The sequence below is a fragment of the Siphateles boraxobius genome, unplaced genomic scaffold, assembly GCF_051911475.1.
Source record: "Siphateles boraxobius isolate OS27281-9 unplaced genomic scaffold, OSU_SipBor_1 48, whole genome shotgun sequence".
Classification (NCBI taxonomy): Eukaryota; Metazoa; Chordata; class Actinopteri; order Cypriniformes; family Leuciscidae; genus Siphateles; species Siphateles boraxobius.
In genome coordinates, this window is record NW_027509119.1 from 9,637,297 (window position 1) to 9,664,118 (window position 26,822).

Genomic DNA, 26,822 nt, shown 5'->3' on the forward strand with positions numbered 1-26,822 from the left:
CGAGGCTACAGCAGCGCCTTGAACATTCCTGAGGATCGCAGCGCTCATAAAACCTCTCGCAACAGACCAGAACAACATCAAACTTTCGTTTCACACACCGTTTCACAGTGTCATGTTTTGTGTCATTTACTGTGTTCCGAAAATAAACCCCTGCAGAGTCTTCTTCCAATAATGCAGTATTCCCAATGCGGCAGGCTGGCAAAGTTCACTTCGCTCTACTCCCTGGGTTCTTCGTTCTACAAAGCTGTGCATTGCCCAAGGTGATGGTATTGTTTTGGTACGTTATGACGGGGAAGGAGAAACAAATGAAGGTGAAACATAGGACAGTATCTGCTTGTTCGAGAGTTAGCTCTCTGCAGATCTGCAGCAGTCTTCTGCTGTGTGTTTGAGTGCATGGCAATGTTTGTATGTTGAGACCTAAAATGTTCATTTAACATTAAAAATATATCAGAGATGTTTCTGCAGAAATAGTCTGTGTCAGGGCTTTTATAGTTAACTAAAATGAAAAGTAAAACCATTAAAATAAAACATTTTTGATAGGCTACTTGAAATAATATGAATGTTAACTGAATAAAATATATTTTAAAAAAGAAACGTATTTTATTTCAGCTAGTTGGAAAGAAAACATTTCCATTTAGTTTAACATGATGTACTAAAATAGCTAAAACTTAATTAAAAAATAATATTTAAAACATTTAACTACTAAATTGACAAAACACAACAAATAAAAGTTTAATATCTATAACTAAATTTAAAATGTAAACAGATTATAAAAATAGAAACTATTTATAAAATATTCTGGTCTATGTCAAACTAAAATATTTGTAGGCTATATTTGAGTTGGGACTGCTAGTTTCAAAACTGTAACTGTGGAGGAAAAATAATCTTAATAAAGACTACTACTTTGAAATGATGCCAACTAAAAAAAAAAAACGCTAGCTATAACTTCTGCAATGAGTGACATGAGATCCTAACATGGAGGAATCACAGGGAAATGTGTATTATAAGTATATAGATTTTAAATATTTGTTCAAATTGTTAACCAGATGGAAAACATTTGTAAAATGAATATGGAAATTTGCAGTTAAATAGTCTGAAAGTTATTTCAGGAAGCTTTTTTTTTTCTTTTTCTTTTTTTTTTTTAAATACAGCTGCAAAGACTCTTAATTTCATGCCAGGCTATAAAAATAAAACAAAAGATTTTCTATTAAATTAATGTTTTTACTTCATGAATTAATTTATGGTATGTGATGTTATGTTTATACAAGGTACTCTAAGGAACTAAGGAAAGAATATCATTTGTTCCATCATCTATTTTTATACTTCTTTGTTAAAGGAATAATACTACACCAGACCAAATGGACTGGTGAATACAATAGATCTGTCAGGTAAAGTATTCCTCAAGAAGCCAGAGCGCTGAGAGGGAGTTAAGGTGGTATTGAGGTGAAGAGTGATAAAAGGAGAAAGAAAAAGTCCAGCTGCCACAGGAGGTGCACAATAGCACTATCCACAGATATAATAGCACTTCCTGCTGCACCAAGGCAGTTTGAGTAATCTCTAGGACATTCATAACATCAGCACTTCATTACCTCATGTGTTCCTTTGATTACTGTTCAAATCTCTGACCTAGGTTGAACTTTACAAGTGATTTCTCTGTTAATTTGTCCTTCAAACCAAATCCCCACTACTATTCAGTCCCCTTTATTTATTTATTGTCTTTTTATGATACTCTTTCCTTTGCTTTTCCACTGGTAGACATGGACTACAAGCATCTAATCAGAATCCATTAATGTTACAGCACTCAGCTTCAGACGACACACACCCACAGACCACCTAAAGTCCGTCAACTGGCCGTCTGATATTACACACGGGATTGTAACTTAGTAGAAAGTCAGAAGTTTGCATGCTTTACACAACGTTTAATGTCGAAGTTCACAAGTCTGCCTGGAAACAAAAGCGAAGCATACAATAAAAACATTTAAGGTAAGGGTTTGCCTGAAGTTGGCAGGTTAGAGGTTTTAATTCGTCAAAAGATATTGTTTTTATAGTTTGAGGGCATTTAGTAACAAGTTCATATGCATATATACCAAGCCTACTGTACAAATGTTTGGGGCAGAGGTGGGCACAAATACATCAAAAACAATTTTGATACAAAATACAAATACTGGCTCATGAAATGTAACAAAATAAAATACAAAATACTGATGTGAAAAATGTATTTACATAAAATACAAGTAATTGGTATTTTGAAAATACAAAAATACTCCCACAATAATCTTAAGTCTTTTTTTTATTACTGAAAGGTCAATAACACAAATAGTAGCAATAACACAAATATGAGAAATGTGTAAATTCAAAATGGCGAAGTAGCAAAATAAAAAAGTATGGGCATTTCACTAAATCTCTACAGGGCCTGAAATAGCTCCCTCTGACGAAAATGGCATGTATAGCTAAGTTCACATCAACGGTGTGGTAGGCTAGCCTGACTACGTCAGACTTCGTACTTCCGCTCAATTTCATTTCTAAGATTGGGGAAATCGAAAACGACCGCGGATATGGAGACACAGGACGCAATTTGCTCTGTTGTGGAGAATATTCCTGGCATTTCCAAACTGAAGGCCGAACAAGAAGAGTGTTTGGTAAACATTTTGAATGGAGGTGATGTTGTGGCCCTACTCCCGACAGGTTTTTGTAAAAGTTTAATTTATCAAATATTACCGATCGTCAGCGAGAAACTGGGGAGGCCAAAGGCCGTCAAGGTGATAGTTGTAATTGTGTCCCCCTTAGTTGCACTCATGGAGGATCAGGTTAAGGAAGCAGCAAAACTCGGTCAGCCATGTTCACTCCGGTATTTCGCTCGATGGTTTCGTTTTCGCATCATACATGTGTTTACAGTGGAAGTTCGATGCGGCTGAGCTGGCGAATAACACACGTCATAACCAAACGTTATGTGATTGGCTTACGGGTAACCAATACTTTTATACTTCGGACAAGACCCCCACCAGGCTAGTGGTAGGCTGCCCTTAATAGCAAAACGTGTTTGATGTAGGCTACGTAGCCAAATTATCACCGTTACTCTACTCGTGCCTTAAAGGACAAGTTCGGTATTTTACACTTAAAGCCCTGTTTTAAGTCGTTTCTGATAAAATAGAACGGTTAAGATTGAAATTTGGACAAATGCTGCTGTTCCGGGAATGTTGGGTTTCTGTGTTAGCACCCTCCCACCTCCACAATGGTTTCATAGGTGCACTGATAGAATCATTTATAAAACGCATTAAACTTTAGTTTACAAAGACGTGAAACTCACCGAGTGGTCTGGGGTGTGCACTGATATGCTCACACAAAAATCGCTGCAAAAGATGCTTTCCAACAGGTGTTTTACCATTCGTTGTAAAACTGTGGACCTATTTTTCCAAACGCCTCACAACTGGACATTCTTCCGTTGAGAGCTTGAATAATAGACACTCCAGCCCAGTTGGTGGCGATAATGCACCTTTGCCAATGTTTGGATAGCGTAGCCTAGGATACCGCGACTGCATAAGACTACAGAAAGAATACAAACAACCCCATTTCCGTCTCCGGCGGCGGAGTAATACCGTACCTCACAGAACATCCAATACAAGTCAATGGAGTTGAACAAAAACTACGAAAAAACCTGTTGGAAAGCATCTTTCGCAGCGATTTTTGTGTAAAAATAACAGACCCTGAATTTTCGTCACAAAATCAAAAATCCATTTTAATCATAATATATATGATTAACCATATTAATCATAATATGTGTGGGTTTGTTTTACACACGAGACTCTAACTGCCCAGACCGTGTATGCCTTTTCCATAGTAGGATTGCGCTGCATGCGCAATTACTGAAAAACAACAGGATTGATGATTATTTTATACAAAATCAATATCAATATTTCTCATATGTAATACGTTTAAAAACGTGTAAAAACTGCAGATGGATGTTATATTGTGAACTCTTGCTTAGCATGGAGAGTTACGACTGACGTGCTGTTTCATAATAGGTGGGGCCTATGATGTCCTTTTATGAATGACAACACAGTGCATTGATCTCATAAGGCACAATTATTTTCTCTATAATGCCGTTCAGTGTGCTATATGTGTGTGTGTAGACTGTATATTTTTCACAAAACACTTTACCTTAATGTCGTTTTTAAGAGTACAAAACTCATTCACTTCTTGGATTGAGCCCGGTCTACAGGGTGTCACATGATTTTCGTGCATCTAACCTGGACATTGCCATTGCCAGCATCAGACCGAAAATATGACAAAATCATTCACTATGGTGATTTTTTTTAAATATTTAAGTATTTGAAATACTCTAAATACACTCCCTCAAAATATTTTGTTACAAACTACATTTTATTTTTTCCACACCTGCAAAATACTAATTACAAAATACACTAAAGTAATTAAAACGTATTTAAAATACATTTAATTGAAATATTGCCCATGTCTGGTTTGGGGTCAGTATTTTTCTTTTTAAAGGGTACATATCATGCTTTTAAATCGTTCCTTTTTACATATAAATCATACATGTGTGGTCTATATAAAGCGGAACTGCAATGCTTGGGTCTGAATTCATCATTATTATAGCTCCACAGGCCCCTTTCATGATGTGTGTCTGAGAGCAACTAGTTTTGGTGCGGTCTCTTTAAATGCAACTTCATACCCCGCCCCCTCTCCAGCTCGCAGAGGTGACACTCGGTTCAACTCTACCCTGTTCGGCCATTTTTGTAGTTTGATTAGAGATATACGATTATCTAGCGGCACAGAAACTTTTTATTCACACGTTAACAAAATGTCAACAACTGAAGACTTGTCAATCAAGCCTTACATGTTCGAGCCAGAGCCGGACCCGGAGTGAGTTGAAAATGAAGACGACGAACCTGTAGAACAACGTCTTTAGATGGATGTATCGCAATGGTATGTTACTGTATTTACAGTAACTTCTCCATCCATGCCCTATACTACAATACTGCATGTTTTGTTTTACAACGACTATTTAACATAAAACGTTATTTACAGCTTACCGAAGTGCTCTGTTCGTCGTCTCCAAATAAAAAGAATTGACCGCTCAATAAGACGAAGTGTATCGGCAAATCTTTCTTTATACTGGCGGAGGTTGCTGAAGTAGTTATCCTTGAAGTGCTTCGTTCGTACACACAAAAATGACTTTAACCCCAGATGTGGGTAACAGTTACGTTTCCATGAAAAATAAAACTCAACCAGGCACTTCAAAGAGGTTCTGATGCTGGGAGACGGTGTAATGAAGCGTGTGGGTTACTACATCCAACAACCGAACATTTTGACTTACCCTCTCGTTACTTCTGCATCCTTGAGCCTGTACTACAAAATCGCAGCGAGAAATTAAAATGGCGGATTGCTCGAAGTGTTGGGCCGGTAGTCAATGTCCTTATTTGGCAGTTCCGCTGCAAATACTGTGACGTATTTGTTAAAAAAACGTCGTAGAAAACAGAACAATCGGAACAGGTTGAAAAATATGACCAAAACAGAATTTATCAACCAAGTACCTGAAGAGACTAATTTCAACTCTTCTGTACTTATAAACACTCCAAATATACATCAAAATGCATTTACGGGCTAAAAAAGTGGATTTAGCATGATATGTCCCCTTTAAGAAATTCATACTTTTGATTAGACAGTAAAGACATTAGAATGTTACAAAATATAAGTGTTTCTTGAGCAGCAAATCACCATTATTTGAATGATTTCTAAAGGATCATGTGACACTTAATACTGGAGTGATGATGCTGAAAATTCAGCTTTGCATAACAGGAATAAATTACATTTTAAAATATTCACATAGAAAACAGTTATTTTAAATTGTAATAATATTTAACAACATTACAGTTTTTTCTATATCTTTGATCACATATATGCAGTCTCTGTGAACATAAAAGACTTTCAAAAACGTAAAATCTTACAGACCCCAAACTTTACGGTAGTAGTGCAGGGGTGGGGAACGTTGATCCTGGAGGGCCACTGTTCTGCAGAGTTTAGCTCCAACCCTGAAAAACCTTCAGCTGCCTGTAACTTTAGTAATCATGAAGACCTTGATTAGCTTCAGGTGGGTTTGATTAGGGTTGGAGCTAAACTCTGCAGGACAGTGGCCTTCCAGGATCTACGTTCCCCACCCCTGCGGTAGTGTAAACCAAAAAAACTGAGGTCATCCATTTTACACGTCACGTGTATGTACACGCAAGATGTAATTGGCCAGAATAGGTCACTGTGATTTTGCCAAGTAAGACATGTTCCTGGATCAACATATTTTGTTGATCCTGGAATAACATTCCTGTCCCAAAATTTTGTCCTTACCCTGTCCCTACCCCTAAACCTAACCCTACCCATAACTTTTCCCTAAAATCAGAGGGAAATGATAGGTGAATAACACTGATGTTGAAGCACCTGACCCTGGTTTTAAGCTTAAACTTGAGATAAACTGTAAACGTGTCCCTCAAATCTGATTGGTTGATTGGAAAGTTGCTCCAGGACCAACAAAGATGTTGATCCAGGAACATATGGTACTTGGTGAAATCACGTTCACTGGCCAGGTCAAGCTACAAAATGCAACGGACTTTACATTGATACTAATTATACACTAGCTGTGCTGTGTAAAAAAGAGACTTTAGATCTGTACATCACAATTTGTGTTTTGAACCACAGCATGTCTTTGTGTACCTCTCTAAACAGAGAAAGATGTTCTCGATTGTTTAGAATAGCCAAATCAACAGTGTCCTCAGCAAAGGGTGGAAATAAAATTTCACGAGCTTTCTTATGGAATCGTGACACTCAGATGGAAAGATGCATGGTCAGATTAGATAGAATGGTGTGATTTTCTCAGGCCAATGTCCTTGACTGCTCTTGTCAGTGTCCAACCGTTTGTACAATGCCAGTTGCGTAAAAGTTATTTACTTTTTTCACATATCAACTGAAAATAAAATTGATGCACTTAACTCTTTCCCCGCCAGCGTTTTTTTTTTTTTTAAGTTGCCAGCCACCGCAGAGATTTTGGTCATTTTCACAAAAAATTCATGGCCCCCAGAATGTTTCGTTGTATATATATCTGAACATGCAATTTATCAGAAGAAAGAACAAATCCTATGCTTATTTAAAAAAAAAAAAAAAAAACACTGTTCCCTTTCAAGGGAACTCGAACTGCGTTGAGACGCGGTGGGAACGCTCTGCGTGATTGCGTTGTGAAGCACGTGTATAATCAGTCCAATGGAAGAGCGAGACGTCATAGGCGGGTGATGTCATAGACCAGGAAGCTATAAAGCACACCAGAAAACAGGCCGCGACAGCTTCTGTGCCTTCAGCAAGCGATCTGTGTATTCTGTCCTTGTCATATTTATTGTTGTCTGTCAAGTTGCAATATATATATATATATATATATATATATATATATATATATATGGCAAAAGAGAGCAAGCAGCTTTGTGTTGTTCCCTGCCCACGTTATATCACGGGTGGGGACACACACATCAGCTTTTTGTTACTATTTGGGAGTGAAGCATGCCACAGTCAGTTCTCGAGTGGGCTGACTGTGAGCATTGCGAGAAGCTGTCCGTGAGGACGCTCCGCTCCCGCCGGGCGTTCTTCGAGGAGGACGGTTCGGTTTGCGCTCCCCGCGCGAGTCCCGTGGTTGCAGAGGCACGGCGGCGACTCGCATTTTGGGACGGATCTGACAGCGGGGTTGGGAGGGGCTCCGCCCTATCTCAGCTTTCACCTGTCAGATCCAGTGCTGGCGATTTCCAGTTCCGAGGAATTGGTATTGTTAGTGTTTTGTTTATCGTTAGTGTTCACCCTCTGGGTGAGGGGGGTCGCAGCGCTGCCAGTTCGGTTTTCCTGCCGGTTCGCCGTTCAGGGCACCAAGGTGTCAGTGTCCCCAAACGATCCTCCGAGGGGGGTCGTAGAGCAGTCAGTTCGGTTTCCCTGCCGGTTCGCCGTTTCAGGGTGCCGAGGTGCCTGCTTTTTCCAATGATCCTCTGAGGAGGTAGGCAAGATCTGAGGATTATTGTCATCTCTAATAAAGCTTAGACAGGAAGTCATGTCGCAAAAAACGAGGCTATCAGGCTTCTGAGGGCTCCTCCGGGGGAGGGACGGTTTTGAGAAATCGTTTCTCCTTGGCGCCCTCTGGGGTGCGACTCTCTGAGGAGGGTCGCAGCACTGCCAGTTCGGTTGTTCCCTGCCGGTTCGAGGTGTCAGCGTCCCCTTGCGATCCTCCGAGGAGGGTCGTAGAACGGTCAGTTTGGTTGTTCCCTGCCGGTCCGCCGCTTCAGGGCACCGTAGTGACTGTTCAACCAAATCCAGAGGCCAGTCTTGAGAGACTGGTTCCCCTAGTAGAATTTCTGGCAGTGTGGAAACTACTGCCACATATTTCTCAGTGGGTCCTGCACACTATAGGAAAGGGTTCAGAATTTGGTTCTTGTCCGCCCAGATTTCTAGGGGTCCTCACCACTGTGGTGGACCCCGAGCAGGCTTTGGTTATGGAGCAGGAAGTACTGACACTTCTGCAAAAGGAGCTGTAGAAGCGGTTCCTCCTCCCGGCAGACAGTCAGGGTTTTACAGCCATTACTTCATTGTTCCGAAAGAGGATGAGGGGTTGCGTCCTACTCTAGACCTGCATCATTTAAACAGCAGGTTTAAGAATCTTAAGTTCAAAGTATGCTTACGCTAAATATGATTGTGTCACAGACTCAGTCCGAGGACTGGTTTGTCACAATAGACTTAAAGGACGCTTACTTCTCTATCCATCCTCATCACAGGAGGTTCTTGAGGTTTGCTTTCAGGGGCGAAGCATACCAGTATCGGGTTCTTCCATTCGGCCTAGGTTATCACCCTGCACCTTTACAATTTGCGTGGATGCAGCTCTGGATCCTTTGAGATTCCAGGGCATTTGCGTATTAAATTATATGGACGATTGGTTGTTTTTAGCTCAGTCCGAGCTTTTGGCAGTTCAACATTGAGATGTCGTTCTGTCCCACATAAGGAGGTTAGGGTTGCGGCTCAACACCAAAAAGTGTACTCCTCCCAGCTCAGAGGACCACTTTTCTAGGTGTAATATGGGATTCGACAACATGGAAGCACGTCTGTCTCCTGCACGTATTTGTGCATTTCTCAGCCGTAAAGAATGTAAACTAGGTCAGTCATTCACTGCAAAACAGTCTCTGAGACTGTTTGGGCTCATGGTAGTTGCGTCCAACGTAGGTACTTTTGGCCTTCTGTACATGAGCCCCCTGCAGTGGTGGCTCGGGACCAAGGGGTTTTCTCCGAGGGGAAATCCTTTTTCGCATGATCAAGGTCACGTGGCTATGCCTTCGTGCCTCGGTCATGTGGAAGAAACCTTGGTTCCTCGCCCAAGTCCCAGTGCTGGGGGCTTCTTGTCGACGCGTCACGCTATCGACGGATGCTTCCCTCACAGGATGGGGGGTGGTCATGAGTGGCCGCTCGGTGAAAGGTCTTTGGTTGGGGCTCATGGCAGTTGCGTCCAACTTGGTTACTTTTGGCCTTCTGTACATGAGACCCCTGCAGTAGTGGCTCAGGACCAAGGGGTTTTCTCCGAGGGGAAATCCGTTTTCGCATGATCAAGGTCACGCGGCTATGCCTTCGTGCCTCGGTCATGTGGAAGAACCTTGGTTCCTCGCCCAGGCCCAGTGTTGGGGGCTTCTTGTCGTTGCATAATGCTTTCGACGGATGCTTCCCTCACAAGTCGGGGGCAATCATGAGTGGTCGCTCGGCGAAGGGTCCGGACAACACTCTGATGGTCTCGTATATCAGAGCAGATATCCTGTTGAGGCAGGGGCTGTGGCCCGGGGAATTGATACTTCACCCCGAGGTGGTGGAGCTTCTTAGGGAGAACTTCGGTCAACTCAAGTCGACCTTTCACATCGTTTGTACAATGCATTGCCCTTTGTGGTTCTCTCTCACGCATCCAGCTCCGCTTGGACTGGACGTGATGTATTAGGTGTGGTTGACGCAACACCTGTACGCATTCCCGATATCTTTGCTCCTGGGAGCTCTGGAGTTATGGATACCTTGGGCTCGGCCTCTGAGGGGGCCCAGCTCATAGAATCAGGTCTTTCGACCATACTCCAGTCCAGAGCTCCCTCCACGAGAAGACTAAATATGCATTGACATGGAAACTGTTCTCTGCCTGGTGCAGAGAACGCCTTCTGAATCTTGTTTCTGCCCTGTTGGTACAGTACTTGATTTCTGTAATGAATGTTTCTTTGCTGGGTTTTCTCTGAGGAGAGATCCTTGATTTCGTCTTCTCCGTGGTACATGAGCCTGAGGCCTGCACGTACTTGGATTTGCACCTGGTTTGGTGGTAGTATTTCTTCACCCCAGGTCGGGTTGTATTTCTTAGTTCCCTACTAAATGTGTGGGTCATTTTTGCTCCAGGCCTTCTGTCCTCCACCTTTAATACCCCAGATCAGAAAAACTTAATCTGTTATGCCCTTTCCGGGCTTTGGATGCTTATGTCCACAGAGCTGCTCAGTGGCGTATATCAGAACAATTATTTGTCTGCTTCGGGTAATTTAAGATAGGTTGCCCTGCATATAAACAGATAATGAGCAAGTGGGTAGTTGAGGCTATCTCACTTGCTTATGAAGCTGACGGACAGCCTTCACCTATGGCTGTTCAGGCCCATTTTACAAGGAGTATGGCTGCCTCTAGGCTTTAATTTCGGGGGTTTCCCTTCAGGACATTTGTAATGCGGCAGGCTGGTCCTCACCACATACATTTGTCAGATTTTATGACCTAGACCTCTCCACACCCGGGGCTAGGCTGCTTGCTTCTTAGTGTGCGCAAGGACTTCACACAGAACGGGCATTTCTCATTATGGCGTAGTGGGTATAGGGATCCCACCGCGTCTCAATGCAGCTCGAGTTCCCTTGAAAGGGAACGTCTCAGGTTGCGTATGTAACTCTGGTTCCCTGAGAGGGAACGAGACGCTGCGTTCTCCTGCCATACTTCCTGCATGCCCTGACCGACTTGCTTCAGGCTTTTTCAGAAGCTGTCGCGGTCTGTTTTCTGGTGTGCTTTATAGCTTCCTGGTCTATGACGTCACCCGCCTATGACGTCTCGCTCTTCCATTGGACTGGTTATACACGTGCTTCACGACGCAATCACGCAGAGCGTTCCCACCGCGTCTCAACGCAGCATCTCGTTCCCTCTCAGGGAACCAGGGTTACATAGGTAACCTGAGACGTTTTATCCTAGCCTCATGTATTCTTTTTTAATCAACACTTGAAAATTGGTAAGTTTCATAAAAAAGGCAACATTTTAAGCAAATTGAAAAAATCAAGTTTTTGTCAAAGATCGGATTCAGAACGATGATCAAAACACAGATGAAGTAGATTGAGTCTATCAACACCCCTAAAGCTTGCACAGTCCTATAGCTCATCCTGGATCGACATTTCATTCAGTAAAATTGTGCAGTTTTGATTTATATGCTGTTTAATGTTGTTGTTCGAGTTATTTTACATTATGCATGATTACATATAATATCGCTTGTTTCTGCATCTTCCTCACACATGTTTTGATCAGGAGGTTGAGTAGTATTTCAGAAGATGTGTAATAGTCCCCCCTACCGTATAACAGTGAAAACACGGATTGCCAGAAAATTTGTTGGCTCACAAATTTGATTATAAAATTTGTATAATGGCGGGGAAAGGGTAAAATTAAGTATAGCAAGAAGGGCCCATTCTCAGAGCCAATTTTTTTCGATGGCCTACACTAGAACAGCATTCGTATTCGTATGTTTGTGTATAATCTGCTTACTCCCCACTGAAGGTTAGGTTTAGGTGTAGAGCTTCTTGCTTACTTTTTTCAAAAAATCTTAAATTTTCTTACCAATCAAATCATACAAATTCATTTGAAATCTCCACCTCATAAAATACTTATGTTTTCACAAAATATTGGGTTGAGAGGGCCACGGTAAAAGCTCTGAGTTTCGTTCCGCTTGAAAGCCATTAAATATATGGCTTTGTGTAAAGGTGAAATCGTTAATGTTTTCTGTGTTAAAATGTTTTTTATAATCATTTAAGGTCCCACTTTATATTAAGTGGCTTTAACTACTATGTACTAATATTGAGATTAATAATTTGATACAATGGACTTATTGTGTATATACCTGTTTTTACACATAAATTGTGTATATACCTGTTTGTACTTATATTTTAAAAATACCTGAATGTAATTACAGCTGTAATCAATGTATGTAATTACATTTGTAACTACACAGTTGACCCCTCCCTTACACCTTAACCCACCCTTAAACCGACCCATATCACCACACCTGACCCTAACCTTACCCTTATCACACCACAATAGCAGCAAAAGTGTTTTACAATACAACATGAAGACAATAAGTACATTGTAGCCTACTTATTTTTCGATGTAAGTACATAGTAGTTAAAGCCACTTAATATAAAGTGGGACCCAGTTTAATGTGCCAAGACAACTTTAAGTAAGCGATTTGCTGACTGACTTTATAGCTTTGCTTTATTGGCTTGTCAGCTTCAGGCTCAGCTAATGGCTGGAGTTTGGGGCAGGGCTACCTGCTTGTCCAATCAATGAAGTCCAGTCCAGAACTATAGGGGAGAGCGGGGCACTACCTAACGTGGGGTTAAATGTAACACAGACCTTTTACAAAGTTAGTTAGGGTCAAGCAGGTTGTGTTTCCGCTTTTTTTCTCTCGCTGCCAGGAGATGGTCTCCCGTGGATTTGTGGAAATTTTTGATAAGATTTCTTGAATATACTGGACAAAGAGTGTTTTGACACGATGCAAGTAAATTTTTTCCATTATACATTTTTTTTTTTCAGTTTGTGAGTTGGATGTGTAGGCCTACGACATCAAATCTAGCTTTACGTATATTACCTTAACCACTGTCTTGTTGGCTAAAACACAACACAATTTTGAAACATGTCAGCAACTCCTAGCAACTGTTAGCTAGGCTTAAAATGTGTTTAACACAGCAGGGTTAGTTGTAGAACAGTGTTACAACTAGCCTAAGCCGCCAAATGATAATGAAATGAAAACAGAGCCACAGACCTTTTCAGGCTTGAGTATTTATTTATATATTTATTTTGCCACATTTAACTTTGTTGGAGTTTCACAAACAATGTTGGAATTTTTTTCACTTTGTAGGCTATGGGATTTTTTTTTTTTTTTTACTATCCTTTGATCAATTGTTTATTTATTAAAAATATAGCCTGTTTTTCATGCAATAAACCCTTTAAAATATTATTTAAAGCTCGTTTTTATTATTACTGTTATTATTAATAATAATAATTTTGCATGCAGCTGCCACACACAACTATAATTCAATTGCAATTACAATATTATATGATTTTATCTTTGCAAAATTTTGCAGTCCAGTCCTAGAAAAAAAAATGTTGTGTTGATTTGTAGCAGAGATATTGCTTGTGTAAAAAAAATATTAATTTAACTTAATTATTTTTTAATAATTGAGCCAAAACCAAAATGTGTTAGGTTGTGCCCCCTCTCCCCTACATTACAAACTTCAAGAGCGTACTTACAAATCAGCTAGTTTTGTTTTCTTTGGAGAGATTTCATTTTTCTAAGAGAAAATACAGATATTAAAAGACAAATTGAACACATATTTTGCCATAGATAGAATTAAACATGAACTTTCAAAGGTTATCTACAGGCAGAGAAAAGGGGCTCCAAAATCTCCATCACCATCATTTAAAACAATTTGCATGTTTTCCCAGCCTTTAAGACATTTGAAATGAGAATGCTAATGCTCTGGGGTTTTGTGTGGGTTCATGTATTTGTGGCCATCACAGTACATTGCGTAGACTCTATGGAGGCTTAACGCATTCCTTTATTTCATCAAGGCTTGATTACTTCTGTGAAGATTCTCCCCCTCTTTCTGATAATCTGATGCTCTTAAATGAAAGCCTTTTCATTGTTCTACACTTTCTCATTTTCCTCTTTTGTGCTCAGTGGACCCTTTAGGGAAGTGGCTCATCAGAGAGAATGCTCATTTATAGTGTAACACCAACACATCTCTCAAATGTTGTCATGGCTAAAGATATGTGGATCATTCCTTATATACAGTACATTTATGTCTCAATATACAGGATAACATATTACAAATATGCACGTTTTTAAAGGTGGAAATTAAACAAGCTTTTTTATCAAAGTACTTCAGTTTCACATTAGTTTGAGGGGATGTTAAACAAACACTTCCAGGACGAAAAAGTTAATAATTTATTGTAACACTTTATTTTAATGGTCCACTTTAAACATTCTACTAACTATAAGTAACTTTGCAACTACATGTCAACTATCAGTAAGAGTATTAGTAGACTGTCTGCTTAATATCTTCTAACACATATTATTTTGACTCCCTCAATAGATATAATACTGACAATAAGTAACTTCATAACTACATGCCAACTTATTATTACTAACCTGAATCCTAACACATTACCCTAACCTAAAAGTCTACTAAATGTCAACTACACTCTATTAATACTCTAATGAGAGTTAGTTAGACTTATAACTGTTAGCTTAGATCACTGGGAGGTGAGGGAACGCTGGCGCGCTTGGCTGCCTCTCCTTTCTTCAATTTGTTTTTTAAGCTATATTATTCTCCGCACCTTTGCGGTTGCGATGTGGACGCACCATTTAATATACTTTGGACTGCTGTTTTTAATTGTGTACTCCACCTGGATTAACCTGCAACGTCTCACGGAGAATTCCCTTACCGAGAATCAACGCAGTGCTTCGGCGGTGTACGTAGTGCACGAGGACTCTGTGATACTACGCTCACGGTGTGCATCGAGGATTCAACGCTGTGATCCGGCTGTGTACGCGGACTTACTGACTATGGCCCTGAGGTACTCTGCACGACAACTTCTGAGCTTAAAACGAAACTCTTATCGTTTAGTTAAAGACTCTTACGAACACTGTCGAGACGCTGGCTTGCTGCGTTCCAAACGATATATTCACCAGAGCTCGAGGTGCAGTTTTTCCGTCTCATCCTTTCCTAATGTTTTTGTCCCTGCATGCCGGCGTAAGAAAAACTATCTGCCTTACGTTGGTGCTGTTCACAGACATTTAATATCAGTTCCCCGTGTGGAGACTAAAATAATGTCGTCTCCTACTCAGAGCCTGGCCTATGCTGCATTATTTAATGCCCGCTCTGTGAATAACAAGGCACTTTTTTTTATCGTATTTTATTTCGGATAGAAACCTGGACTTGCTGTTCTTAACTGAATCATGGCATAAAGAGAATGACGGACTTCTGTTTAACCAGATAACTCCTGCTGGTTTTGGAGTTTTAGATCTCCCGAGGTCATCTGGCAGAGGGGGTGGCATTTTTGTGGTTTACAACCATCAGTTAAATTTAAGCTCTGTGTCTGTTCCTCAGTTTTCATCATTTGAGTGCTTGGTTTTGAGTATTTCCACTCCTACTTCTACAATCATTGCGACCGTCTACAAATCACCTAAGACTAAGCCACATGCCGTTTTTATGTCAGAATTTGCTGATTTTCTGTCAATGCTGTCCTTAAAGTTCCACAAAATTCTTATTGTCGGGGACTTCAACATTCATGTGGATCAAAGTGATTCAACGACGGCTAAGGAATTTTTATCACTGCTTGACTGCTGCAATCTCTCACAATTGGTAACTGGCCCGACTCATTGTAAAGGCCATACTTTGGATCTTGTGATTACAAATAGCTCATTTGTATCACAGTTATCATCTGTTGATATTGGATTATCTGATCATTCAGCTGTCTTTTTTAATTTGGTATTGCACAATTCATGTGTGCCTGCCACCCGAACGGTAACTTTTCGGAAGTGGAAGTCTATTGATCAGACAGTATTTTCGAATTCTGTTGTTTCCACTTTCGGTGATCTGCACTTCACATCTTTGAAGGAGAAAGTCTCACAGCTGAATAACGCTCTTGCTGTTAATCTAGACACTTTTGCTCCCCTGAGGTCACGCAAGGTTACTTTTACTCGCACTGCTCCATTGTATAATGACAATCTGCACACTAAGAAGGTGGCCTGTCAGAAAATGGAGCGAAAATGGCGTCTCACTGGCTTGCATGTTCATTATCTAGCCTGGAAGGATCTTCTAAGTGACTACGGAGCATTAATTGAGATTGAAAAATCTTTGTATTTCTCTCAGACTATTGAAAACAATCAAGAAAACCCTAGACATCTATTTACAACTATAAACAGACTCCTTCAAGTTAATGCTGCTCCTGTCACGCCTGCTTCTCAGCCGCTGTGTAATTCTTTTCTTCATTTCTTCAATTCAAAAATTGATAGTGTTCGTAAACAAATCTCTGTTTCATCTGTTTCTACTGTTTCATTCCATTGTCCACCTGGCTTCACTGGTACTTTTCTAACTAACTTTCCACTTCTTGATACTGAGACTCTTACAAGGGAGGTATCAAGCATTAAAGCTTCCACTTGCTTGCTTGATCCTCTTCCCACATGCTTATTTAAATCTTGCTTTGGGGTCCTGTCTCCGGTGGTTCTCAGTATTATGAATGACTCTTTGCAGACTGGGGTTGTTCCAGCAGCATTAAAGATTGCTGCGGTAACTCCAGTACCAAAAAAAGAGAATGTTGCCCTGGATGATTTTAATAATTATCGTCCTATTTCAAACCTTCCGTTTCTGGCAATTTGTGTAAACATCTCACAAGTAATAACCTCTTTGAACCACTTCAGTCAGGATTCCGTAAATTTCATAGTACTGAGACGGCTCTGGTTAAAGTCACCAATGATCTGTTGATGGCTTCTGACTCTGGTGCAACATCTATTCTCATTCTTTTAGATTTAAGAGCCGCTTTTGACACTGTTGATCACAGTCTAATGCTTACACGTCTTGAGAGAGTGTCTGTTGTGTCGGGGACAGCTTTGAAGTGGTTTCGGTCCTACTTTGCTGACCGTTCCCAGTTCATCTCAATGGGTGACCATAGGTCTGAGATTAGCCCGGTTCTCACTGGTGTTCCCCAGGGGTCAGTTCTGGGCCCTTAACTCTTTAACATCTATCTATCACCACTTGGCTATCTCTTGAGATCGCTCGGCCTCCATTATCATTTCTATGCCGACGATACGCAAATTTATATACACTCAAAACCAGATGAGCGCTCCAACGTTGATTTTCTTTCTGGTTGTATTACTGAAATAAAAACCTGGATGAGTAATAATTTCCTGTGTTTGAACAGTGATAAAACGTCTCGGTTACGTATGTAACCCTCGTTCCCTGAGTACAGGGAACGGAGACGTGTCGTCGGGGGAGTTCCCTGACGAATTGGGATCACGCTAGGGAGACCAATTGCCTTCGAGTGAATTAAAACGAGCCAATGAAAATTGGCATGCAAGATTTGCATTCCGCGACCCGCCTACCAGCGAGGGTATAAAAGGCGGAAGTAAACATTGCGCAATGCTTTTCGCTGAGGAGCCGAACGGTGTCAAGTCCTCCGCGAAGGTACAGCAACATGGCGAAGGGACGACACGTCTCCGTTCCCTGTACTCAGGGAACGAGGGTTACATACGTAACCGAGACGTTCCCTTTCGTCCTGGGAACTCCGACGTGTCGTCGGGGGAGTTCCCTGACGAATTGGGATCCCTAATAAAACGCCATGGTGCTGGCCCCTTCCAGCGCCCGTCAAAGCTTCCCTGCAGCAGTTTCTTGAAATAAGTTGCGGGAGCTAGCACGGGAACACACTGCTGTTCCGCGAGACCCGCACAGTGGATATTGGATAACACTGGGAAAGCGTTCCCTCAAGAGAGGAGGGAACGCTGCGGAAGCCCCAGCCTGACGGAAGAAGGCCAGGAATACACATATGTACTAGCCCGAAGGAATAGTGAAACATATGGCAGTCCCTGAGATAGTCCCAATCCAAGGGAAGTGGGAGCGTACTCAACAGGGACGACGAACGAGTCCGTCAAGGGGAAGACACGGCTGAACTGCACGTGGCCTCATGGGTCACAAATAGAAACCACTGGAGCACCCAGTCTACTAGCAGCTCCTTACTAGAGGTAGCAGACCTGGTGCCGGGCGGTCCGCCACGCCCAGCACCGGAGGGGTGAAGGAGGAACTCACGAGGCTCACCAACGTAGGGCGCCATACGGAGCAAAGAACGCACGTATCCGCTGTTTGAGGCGGAATGGCGCAGCAAGCCGACACAACCTATTCCCTCGACCCACTGGCCGTAGCCAGAACTCGGGAGGAAACAGGTTCCACACGAAGGCTATAGAACCTAGCGAACGTGTTAGGTGTCGCCCAGCCCGCAGCTCTACAGATGTCTGTCAGCGAGGCGCCTTGAGCCAAAGCCCAGGAAGCGGCAACACCTCTAGTGGAGTGAGCACGCAACCTGGGAGGACAAGGCTCACCCAGAGACTCATATGCTCGGGTGATAGCATCCACTAACCAGTGGGCTAACCTCTGCTTGGAGACGGCCTTCCCCTTCTGCTGGCCTCCGTAACAGACAAAGAGCTGATCTGAGGTTCTGAAGCTTTGCGTTCTGACAATATAAACCCGCAGGGCACGGACGGGACAGAGAAAAGCCAGGGCTGGCTCTGCCACCTCCTCGGGCAGCGCTTGCAGGTTCACTACCTGGTCCACGAAGGGAGGGGTAGGAACCTTGGGCACATATCCGAGCCGGGGTCTCAACACAACGTGAGAAAGGCCCGGCCAAAACTCTAGGCACGATTCGTCGACTGAAAAAGCCTGCAGATCCCCGACCCTCTTGAAAGAGGCCAATGCCAACAGGAGCGCTGTCTTAATTGACAGGATATTATCTCTACCGTCAGCAAAGGCTCGAAGGGAGGACTTTGAAGAGCTCTAAGTACCAGAGCAAGGTCCCAAGAGGGTACAGAGTGCGAAACACGAGGTGGATTTAACCTCCTGGCACCCTTAAGGAATCTGATGACCAGGTCGTGCTTCCCTAGGGACTTACCTTCCACTGCATCGTGATGCACAGCTATTGCTGCGACATACACTTTGAGGGTGGAGGGGGACAGCCTCCGCTCCAACCCATCCTGCAGGAAGGAAGGCACGACACCGATCGGGCAAGTCCGGGGGTCCTCCTGACGGGAGGAACACCAATCGACGAACAGGTTCCACTTCAACGCACAGAGGCGCCACGTAGAGGGGGCTCTAGCGGAAGTGATGGTGTCTACCACTGCCTGTGGTAGAACAACTAGAACCTCCGCGTTCCGTCCAGGGACCAGACATGGAGTTTCCAGAGGTCTGGACGCGGGTGCCATAGAGTGCCCCGTCTCTGAGGAAGAAGGTCCTTCCTCAAAGGAATCGGCCAGGGAGGGGCTGTCGCGAGGAGCATGAGTTGGGTGAACCAAGTCCTGGTGGGCCAATATGGCGCCACAAGAAGGAACTGCTCCTCGTCCTCCCAGACCTTGCACAGAGTCTGTGCAAGAAGGCTCACTGGGGGAAACACATACTTGCGCAGGTCCCGGGGCCAGCTGTGAGCCAGGGCGTCCGTGCTGAGGGGCCCCCTCGGACAGGGAGTAAAACCACTGGCAATGGGTCGTGTCCGGAGAGGCAAACAGGTCTACCTGTGCGACTCCGAAGACACTCCAAATCAGCTGGACCGACTGGGGATGGAGTCGCCACTCTCCTGGCAGGGGAGGCAGCCGTGAAAGCTCGTCTGCCACACGGTTGAGGTCCCCTGGAATGTGAATGGCACGAAGCGACCTCAAATGCTTCTGACTCCATAGGAGGAGGTGGGAGGCGAGTCGCGACAAACGACGGGAGCGTAGACCACCTTGATGGTTGATGTACGCAACGGTCGCAGTGCTGTCCGTACGGACCAGTACGTGCTTGTGTCTGAGAACCCCTCTGAGGCGACGCAAGGCTAAGCGTACTGCTTGCAACTCTAGGCAGTTGATATGCCAATGCAGTTGAGGCCCCGTCCACAGACCTGAAACTGTACGTGGGCCCCCACCCGGTGGCAGAGGCATCTGTGAAAACCAAAGCATGCCTGGAAACCTGGACTAAGGGCACTCCGGCCCGTAGAAACACAGGATCCGACCACGGGGAGAAGGTTTGGCGGCAGTGCGGGGTCACTTTGACCCGGAACGTGCCGCTGTGCCACGCCCACCTCGGGACTCGATCACGAAGCCAGCGCTGAAGCGGTCTCATATGTAACAGGCCGAGCGGCGTTACTGCGGCTGCCATATGCCCCAGAAGCCTCTGAAATTGCTTCAGTGGAACCGCTGTCCTGCCTCGAAAAGACCTGAGGCAAGTGAGCACTGACTGGACGCGTTCCTCTGTAAGGTGCGCAGTCCGGGCGACCGAGTCCAGCTCCATACCGAGATAAGAGATCCTCTGCACAGGGCAAAGTTTGCTCTTGTCCCAGTTGACCTGAAACCCCAACCGGCTGAGGTGCCGAAGCACCATGTCCCTGTGATCGCACAATACATCTCGCGAGTGAGCTAAAATGAGCCAGTCGTCGAGGTAGTTGAGGATGCGAACGCCTTGTTCACTCATGGGAACAATGGCCGCCTCCGCGACTTTCGTGAAGACGCGGGGTGACAGGGCCAGCCCGAAGGGTAGGACCTTGTACTGATACGCTCGACCGTCGAAAGCAAACCGAAGAAAAGGTCTGTGTCGAGGGAGAATCGAGACGTGAAAGTACGCATTCTTCAGGTCGATCGCTGCAAACCAATCCTGGGGACGGATGCATTCGAAAATGCGCTTCTGCGTAAGCATTTTGAACGGGAGTTTATGCAGGGCCCGATTCAAAATACGCAGGTCCAGGATTGGCCATAACCCACCGCCTTTCTTGGGTACAATGAAGTAAGGGCTGTAAAACCCAGACCTCATCTCGGCAGGAGGGACCGGCTCGATCGCGTCCTTCGCCAGCAGGACATCGATCTCTTTCCTCAAGACAGGGGAGTCCACCGACCGCACACGGGTGAAGTGGACGCCCCTGAACCTGGGAGGCCGGCGTGCAAACTAAATTGCATAGCCGAACCGGACGGTGCAGATGAGCCATTGGGACGGACCCGGAAGCGCTCTAGCCAGGCTTCCAGATAGCGTCGCAATGAACCCACCCGAACCACCGGCGTCCCCACGGAGGGGCAGCGAGGTGGAAGACAGGGACCCGGCTCTGGTGGCGTTGTAGCGACTGAGAGCGGAGGTCTGGGTGCGCCTGACACCAACCTGCTTCCACCGAGGGGCAGACGGCAGAGAAGGCTCGTGGGCGTTCTGCTGCGGACTGGCCGGTGGCGAGGGGAGGGGGAGAGACGAGGAACGAGGCCCTGACTCCTCGTATGCTGGTCTCTGTGCCTCCGGGCCCAGCTGCAGACCGGAGCGACGCAGCCGAGGCTGCGTCACTGCTCTCTGCAAGCTGGGGAGAGGGGAACGGGAGTGGTGCAGCTCGGGGGCGGCACGCACTGCCATTCTGACCCTCTCGGACGGAGGAAACTGGTCTTATTATACTGCCAGTCTCGACCGTGAGGGGAACGAGGGACGAGGCCTGGGGGCATCGAGTCCTGGTTTCCCCTCACCCAGCGAGAGACGAGAGGGACAAGGCCGTAGCCCTCACTGCCATCTGAGCGCTGGGGCCCGTGAACGACTCAGAGGAAGTGGACTGCTCAAACTTTGGGTACCGCTGATACAGCGGCGGAACAGAAAAGAAAAATTCTCCACCAGGCCCTCCCCCGGGGGAAGGAGTGGTGATGACACGCACTCCCAGAGAGCAGATCGTCACACACTCTGGGTCGCTCATCTCAGGGTTGCTTCCCTTCGCTGGGGGAAACAAACTCTGAGCGGGCTGGTTTTGAGGCGCTTCTGGACCACCAGTGTGGACATCGTCTAACCGAGGGCCAGCGCTGTGACTAATCACGGTCAGTCACTAAGCACAGCTCAACCCCGAGTTAGAACTACGCACGTGCAGTGGTAGTGAGAGAGGAAAAACTTCTGCAGATTTAGGCATGTTTGGCCTGCCATATTGGCACCAAAAATGCTTGTATGCTGCCAAAAATTTTCACACACATCCAGGCACTTTAGAACAGCCCAGGAAAGTGTGGCTGTTAAGTCTGAATCTTCAGCATGAGAACACACCATTATAGTAGGAACTCAGCATCATTTCAGAGTATAACAGCCCTCTCTCCGATGTAGCGATCGACATCTGTCCTCCCTGGGGCCCCGAATGAAACGCTTGGTCCCTCATGAGAAGGACCAGATTCTCATCCGAAAGCTTCGACGGCACACGGCACACTGAGCGGCTCAACCTTTACGAGAAAGCTGATAAATTCCTTCGTCGTCTCTCGGATTGACTATTGTAACGCTCTTTTAGCCGGAGTTTCTAAATCTACACTACACAAGCTTCCACGTGTACAAAATTCTGCTGCTAGGATCTTAACTGGGTCCAGAATATGCAACCAAAGCACTCCGGTTTTTGAATCCTTGCATTGGCTCCCAGTTAGGTTCCGAGTCGATTTTAAGATTATGATGCTTACATATAAGTCCTTGCACGGCCTGGCTCCAAATTATCTATCTGAACTGTTGCTCCCCTACACTCCGAATCGCAGATTGCACTCTTCACAATCGAGCATGCTGGTGGTTCCTAAAACTTGCTTAAAATCTATGGGTGACAGGGCTTTTTCCTTCTATGCACCTGTCCTTTGGAATTCTGTGCCTCTTGAACTTAGAGAAGCCCAGACTTATGCCACTTTTAAAGGTCAACTTAAGACATACTTTTTTAAACTTGCATTTACCTGTTGATGTGTTTTGCTTTTAACAATTGTTTATTGTGTGTACAGCGCTTTGAGAAGCTGCTTTTAAAGGCGCTTTATAAAATAAAGGATATTATTATTATTATTATAATTAATAGAATGTCCAAAGTGGATCATCGAAATAAGTTAGATTTTAGGCAACTCTGTCTGTCTGCAGTTCTCTGTAAAATGTGCAGTGCACAGACAAATGTTGAGGTTATAATGTTCAGGAACGGTGTTAAAAAAAAATTGTACCTCAGCCTTAGGACAAACTTTTTCCAAGGTGGAAAAAACAGCGACGGCACTCTTCATCTTCTCTTGCGCAGCTCAACTAGGCCTCGCCAACTTATTTTGCGTATTCTGTGGGCGGGGACTCTTTAAATGAGGAGCATTATGACTTCATAAGATCCGGAAAAAGTGTGTTTTAGTTTTTGAAAAGTTCTCTTAAAATATCTCCCTTTGGAGTGGACTTAAACACATTCACTCTTCTGTACCAACAATTGTGCATATTACTGCTCTCATATTATGATTGCTCTTGTATATTTTTCTCCTACACTTGAATTCAAACAATAAATATTTTAACAAAATGTGTATTTTAGACATTTTATTGTGTAAATTATGTTATTTCGTAAATGATTGCGCTGCTATAGAGGGTTTTCACTACACGTCATCAATCCGGAAGTCGGCCATTTTGGAGGCACTGAACGTAAACAATGCCACTGAACTGAACAGACTTGCATATTTGGCTGATTATTGCTGCTGAAAAATGGTCGTGTTTTGGTCTGTACAAAGCGGTCGCACCGGAAAAAAAACATTTCGAGTTTTATAGACTCCCAAAATTTAAAGAGAAGAGTGCAAAAAACAGATGAAAGAAGGCGTTTGTGGTTGAGAGAGGCACAACATCAGCCACATGTGTAAATGAAGCATTGACTATGGCTAAAATGTTGACGTAAAGTAGTTAACTATGGCTACATTCACACTGTCAGTCCAAATCCGATTATCTTTGTATCCGATTGGAATCTGATCTAAAATGATGTCCACACTGATCTGACTGTTCAGCAATGGCGTTGCATTGATGGAGGGGTATGCATTTGCAATAGAAATGTTGTCTTATTTAAATTGTACAACATGGAAATGTGTAGCCGCCGCACTGGACTCCTGCGCCTTGAGCTGCAGAACTGTAGGAGGCTGGTATGCACAGCTTTTTTTCCGCGCTCTTATCTGCGCCGGTTTCAAAATATGTTTCAAAAATAATAATTTTCTGCTTGTCCGGCACTTTGCAACAATACAGCCTTGTTTCGGCAACGACTTTCAGCATGTTCCCTATAACAACGTCTGACGTTTACATTTTACGTGGCGTGAGAAAGTCACATACTACGCGAAATCCGATCAGAGCGTTCAGACTGAAGTGGATTTCCTGATATGTGATTTGAATAGGATTTCAAACCACATATGGATGTAGCTTGAAACGGATTTCATGTGCTTTTTTTCAGACTGACAATCTGAACGTAGCCTATGCCGGAATAAGAAATAGAATAAAGAATAGCGGTAAGGGCTAGAGAAGCTAGCTCGTTCGGATCTTTACCACATATTAACTTTAGTTTGTCAAAATTCCGCCCTCTTTCCTTCGTACTAAGTCCTTTTCTATAGGATTTCACAGCTTCCATGTGTTTTTTCCCGTAGTTTAACTAGTTAGTTTTGCCATTTTATTCAGTTTAAATATCTGTTAGTAATAGAAATGTTAATTAGAAGAGGAAATATATTTAAAAAAAATTTTTTAGATATCAGTCTGCATATGCGATGTATATTGGTTATGCTCATCTTTGTTCGCTCCTTTGAAAGCATCTTGAGTAAAATATCTCTATATTATTTAACGAAACATTCTAAGACCTGGGGCCGGTTCCAACTTCAGTTACAGTTACAACTTAGCCTAGTTGTGACATAAATGGACACTGAGTTACAACTTATGCACTACTAAATATTTTTGCGTTGCACCATTAAACTAAGTTGAACCGTAACTCTACGTATAAACTAAATATTTACGGAAGCCTCTGATCAGGAGAAACGGTTGAAATAAAATAGCAGACGGACTAAACTGCATCTATAAGCTCTTCTTTTACCTGACACTACAGACTTAAATTCTTTAGACATACATGATAATGCTGACATTTACAATCATTTTAAGAGAGATAACATTATGTGAATAGATTACTTTCTTAGTGGCTCTTCAACACGAACTCGTCCTAAACAATGTACCGCTGTATATCGGTCCGTGTTGTGCATGTCAAATAAAATCAGTCAAAATCAATAATTTTAATTGTTATGTTTTTTAATTTATTTTTTATCAGTATTTATTTATTGATCCTTATTTAATTCATTTCAAATAAAGTTTCTGAATGTTAGAAAAACATTTATGATGTCATTCATGATTAAGTATCATATTTAATGGCAATAAAATAGCGTTACTTGTTTTTACCGTTAGTTACATAAGGCAAAAGTAGTTCGAATGAAAGATAAACTGAAATTCACAGCATTTCAACACAACTTCTGCTCACGTATTTGATGGCTGCTATTGGATCATTGAGGATAAACGTCATATCATGCGACTACACTTTACTTTATGGAGAGATTACGACCTACTAACTACGTTCTGTCTTAAGAACAAATGTTGCAACGGAATAAAGTACAGAGTTAGTTACAAACTAGCTTGTAGTTACTAAGCCTCTAGTCTAGTGTGGACTTTACGTTCCATTTTAAGAAAGAACTTAGGGATGGCTGGTGCAACCCTACCCTGGACCAGAAGCGATGCAATATAATTTGCTTGATATTACGTAAATAATATGGGTTATTTATTTATTTATGAAACATTTAAGCAGTTATTTCAACCAGAGGACCAAACCAACAGTAAATTAATATCCCAAGACAGTAATGTTGATACATGTTGACACAAAGACTAAAACATGTTTCGAATTCCAACATCTAATTGTATTCATACACTATTGAAAGTATTCAGTGCTCAGCTCAGGCTCCAACAGTAATATGGAGTTAAATTAATCTGGCAACGTTACAGCATACATTTGCGCAGCAAACTGCTCAATCACGACGCCACATTAGCTGCTCATGCTATATCATTTCAAGTGTTCATTCTCTTCCTGCTGTCATATATGGCTTCTCTCTAGCCAGCTCACTAGCATCAAAGAGGAAGACAAGGAGGGGAAAAGTGATCAAACACTCTCCATACAAAAGTGTATTTATCTTTCCCGATGGGCCATTAGAAAGGCAAGGTATTCATTTGTAAATTAAATTTGCCAACCAAATTAAAGAGGGGAGGACATAATGGATGGATACTGACTGTGGAGACTCTGAGTCGGGGATAAATAAATGCAGGGAGGGGCTGGAGAGAAAGACATTACGGGAGAAAGAAAAGACACTGCTTTACATCGTACAACAACATGTTCAGTGTCCTCAAAACGTATTTGTACATTAAAATATCTGAACGTCACTACATTATATAACAAACAGCATCTGTAATCAAATTATGCTACAGCTTTTCTCAAAGGTAACTTCCGTTTTCTGAACCATTTCTGCAATTACTTTAACCAACTGGTGTCAAAATGATTTTTGGTTGATGTGGAAGTCAAGTTGAACAGTATCTGTCCCACAAAAGTTTCAACCACAGTAAGGAACAACATATCAGAGACATTAATAAATTCAATTAAAGCCATACCCTATATTTCTCAACACGGTTTCTTAAAGTCCCCCTGTGTTGAAAATAAAACTTTTAATGTTGTTTATATGCCTATGTGTTTTTTTTTAAATGCTTTAAGACAAACCATGTGCAAATTCAGCACAGTCAACACCATTGCTGAGTATTTTCTCCTTAAAACTGCAGTGAACAAAGACAGTCTCAAAAACACGGTTTGAAATCGCTGGTGTTTCTGATGTCACAAACTATCTTCAACGTGTGACCATCAACGAATGGATCTCTGAGCTGGTGCAAGTGAGTGGAGGCAGGCTCATTTGCATAAATTAGTAAATGAGT